General features: G+C 32.6%; 1 pseudogene; it reads right to left on the reverse strand.

Annotated features, from left to right (window-relative positions):
- Nucleotides 1-216: 216 nt before the first annotated feature.
- On the reverse strand, nt 217-3625 carry LOC145582203 (beta-amylase 1, chloroplastic-like; annotated as a pseudogene).
- Nucleotides 3626-4059: the final 434 nt, after the last annotated feature.

Here is a 4059-nt window from a genome sequence, read left to right on the forward strand (position 1 = left end):
TACTAAAGGCTATGGTAACGGCGGTATTGTATCGAATAACCATTCATTGAGATTTTTTTTTGTAGCAATTACAATCGATACGAAATGTTAAAATAATCAAAACGAAAAAGCATTTTTCTTGTAGTGTAAATATTTTATTATGACTACCATTATAAATTTTTAGTGTTAAAGGTATATTGTGAAATCATTCTTATAACCTCTAAACATATTTTTCTTCTAGTGCACAAGAGTTGGAACAGCCTCTTAAACAAGCAATTGTTTGCCATGGACAAAATGTTCATGGTCTCTCTCTACTTGCTCTAAGCATCAGTATCCATCCTTTCCTTCTTTCATCTTCTTTACAAACGCCATAAACTTCCTCCAGTTATCATCTTGAAATAAATCTGGATTCATTCTTAAATGTGTGAATGCACACATTCCTCTTTCACCTGAATTCTCATCTACTTCTAATGCAGAAGCCTTTAAAATTTGCTCATGTGCTTGCTCATCATATCGTGGTAATGCGTTCTCTCCAGCTAACGGAACCTGAGCTAGTTGAGTAGCTGAAACTACTTGCTTCACTAGTTTCTCTGGAGCACATAAAGCATCTTGTGGCTGCTCATGATCACGCATCTCAATGCACGTGAAGTTAAATACGACACCATAGTGTGCAAGCATTTGGGCAATTGGAAGGTACCCATCATGGAATCTTGTGTTGTAATACCCAGCAGTTAGCTCAGGAGCATGGGAGCGTGTCCCATAGTGCCAGTGAATGCCAGCAATTTTAATGGAGATTTTAACACTTGTATGCGTAAAGATTTCAGTGGCCAAGGAAAGGATATTCTCTCCATGATCTATGAGCATTTTTTAACACCAAGTAAGGAAAAATTCTCCATAGGGGCTACTCCACCCACCACTTTCCTTGCGAAAAAATTGTGTTTCTTCTGGCCAATTGTTATAATGACCGGCATCTGTTGGACCGGAGTGACCCCATTCTGGTTTACCAGCAACTTCTGCAGCATCTCTTAATTTACTACTCATGTACTAGATAAAAGAAAGCCAAGTAATCAATAAAACAATACCATTACATATGACATTAAAAAGATTTTTTATTTTAAAAACTTAGAAGAATTAATGAAAACAAAACGAGAAAAAGGGCAGAGTATACCTTGTCAAAACATTGGAAGGCTCCGATTCCCGTAAACTTCCAGGTTCCATCTTGCTTTGGGTATGAAGGGTATCGTAGCTCACCGGCTGGACCCATCCCTACTTGTATCTCCTATTAAGATATTAGTTTTTTCAATTAAGTACACAATATTTACCTACACAGTTAGTAGAAGTGGAAGTCGTGGAAAAACTGTTTTTTTTTTTTTTTTTTTTTTTTTTGTGATCTAAGTTAATATGGAGAGATGAAATTTTTTAGAGATTATTTCCAAAAAAAAAAAGTGCACAAAATTAAAGGAATGAGGTTTTGGAGAGTTGTGGTAAGAAGTTAAAAAAAAAAATTAAAACTCTAGAATTATTATATAGATATGACTTATATTAGTGAAACAACTAAAATAGTAAGGAATTTTTTAGTTCACTTGATTTTCATGTGACCAAGGAAACAAACTATTGTTAGTTTCATGCTACTTTAAAGGAATCTTACCACAATGATGTTTCCAAGGAGGTGTTGAAACTGAATTTTAAAAGCACGCATAAAGTCAGCATAACATTGCAAAGGCGTTCGCCCCTTTAGTACTGGGATGGTATCACAACCAAGTGATATGTATTCAAAATTTCTCCTACCCCATTGATCAGTATATGCAAGATCTAGATCCTTGTGAATTTCTTCAACAACCCATTTTGGCAAAGGAATTCTGTACGAAAAAAGAAAATTGTAGCAACTTATCCTTTGTATCAATTAGATAAATTTCAAACTTGAAATAATAAGACAAGAAATCATGCATCATTTTTTTTTAACAATAGCTAATGTATTTATGAAATCAGAGTTTACAAAATACAGAACAAGAACTTAAACTTAAAGCATGACTTTTAACCCTTAAGCCTTTACAACAACTTTTGATATTAAAAACAAATTTAAACTTTAATTGGCCGGACCTGACGCAGAGTAGGGACTCATTACAAACCAAGGAGCAAAAACATACTACACGCCATAAAGAGAGCAACAGAGAGAATCGAAACTGTTTGACCATGGCTAGCTTTTCCTTACCTGGTGGGATCAACTCATCACCAAGTAAGGTCTTCAAACGGGTCACTTGAACTAGTGACCTTCCAATCAATAGCTTTCCTTGTTGGCAAGAAAAATCATGCATCATACTTATAACTTTAGAATAATTCAATCCCTCAATTCTATAGAATTTGGTCCATTAATTTATTTTTTCAATGTAAATTTGTGTAAAATAATGCAAGTTAAAGATTTTTGCAATTTAGATTTACTTTTTTTTAAAGCACTCAAATTGCTATAAATAAACAAATCCTTATTTAAAACTTTGTTATTATTTATCTTTCAAAACGATCACTAGTAAAATCTTTTACGTATTCACAACAAATTTTGAAGTTTGTTAAGATTGTATTAAAAAAATAGTAATCAATGTACATTTTTATACCTAAATTTTAAAATAAATCCTAAAATCGAGGGAATCCAATAAGAAATAAAAGAGGTAGATATTTTAAGAGGGAAAATGAAGGGATTTAAGAGAGAAAATGTAAATAAGTAACTATTTTAGTATTTATCAGATATTTTGTACAAGGTTATTACAATTAATGAAAATATAAATTTAAATGAAGGTATTTAATAATAATAATTGTGTTTCCGTTTTAGATTTCAAAAACAATTTTAATGATTTTAATTGTCACTCACGAAATATTATCTCCAAAATTCAAGCTCTGGCAAGTCTTTGTTATTTTGCAATATAGTCAGTAAAACTTATAACATAAGAGTTAATATATATTAGCGAAAAATCACTTATGTAGAGCAATTTTTGCATAATAATTACTATGTAGAGATTAGAGAGAATTTAAGAAAGGAAACTTACGTGATGGAGTCACCAACATTACCACCACATTGATGAAATGACATAACAACCTGAACCTTTAACCCATGATTTTTCGCCATGTCTAACAAATCCATATAACCACCCCAATTATACTCCCCTGGATGTTCTCTCTCTACCAAACCCCACCACACATCCATCATTATTCCTTCTACTCCTGCGCTCTTCAGTGCTTGAAAACTTGCATTCATCGCTTTCTTGCGATTTACTGTGTTATCCATCTTAACACTATCCAATGGCATCATCACGTAAACTGGCACACCATTCTCCCTCTTATTATGTGCACTTCCTCCCTCTACTATGTTTTCTTTATGCATTGTTGAATCTAGAGCTGATACTGTTGTAAAAGCCTGGCATGCCGATGTTAAATCAGCTCGGATTGGTGATCGACATGGGTTGATTGGTGGTGACAATGTGTCACTTAAGTCACCGGTTTGGCATGTCACTTTGCATTTTAGCGATGGTGACGAAGACTTCCACATAGATGATGCATGTACTGTTGTTGCAAAATCTGTAGTGCTGAAGTTTGTTTCTACTAGAAGTGGTGTTCCCGAGAGTGATCTTATATGGTGTGTTTGGCTCAGTGCCATGGTTACAAACTAATATCTTAATGTGACAATTTAGGATAAAATTCAAAACTTGAAAGGATATTCACAAAAAAATTAGGGAGAATAATAAAGAAATGTAGAATTTTTGTATATAAGTTATTATTAATGAAGATAAAAAATTTGAAATGAGGATAAATAATTGTGAGTAGGTTAAAAATAGAATAATAGTATTCTAATCCTTAGTAATTCTTAACCAAACTGCTTATATATTCTTGAGGAATAAGATTTGTGAGACAATACTTTATTTGAAGTTATATCCTGATAAACAAACCCAAGGCAACAAATAAATCCCACTAACTTGTTTTGTTGAATAAAATTGTATGAAAAAGAAAGGAAAATAAAGCAATTAAGTAATATTCATAGGTTTGGTTTTAAAAATCATATGAGACTTCATATTATAATAAAAAGAATTAATG

This window comes from Chenopodium album, chromosome 15, assembly GCF_948465745.1.
Source record: "Chenopodium album chromosome 15, dcCheAlbu1.1, whole genome shotgun sequence".
Lineage (NCBI taxonomy): Eukaryota > Viridiplantae > Streptophyta > Magnoliopsida > Caryophyllales > Amaranthaceae > Chenopodium > Chenopodium album.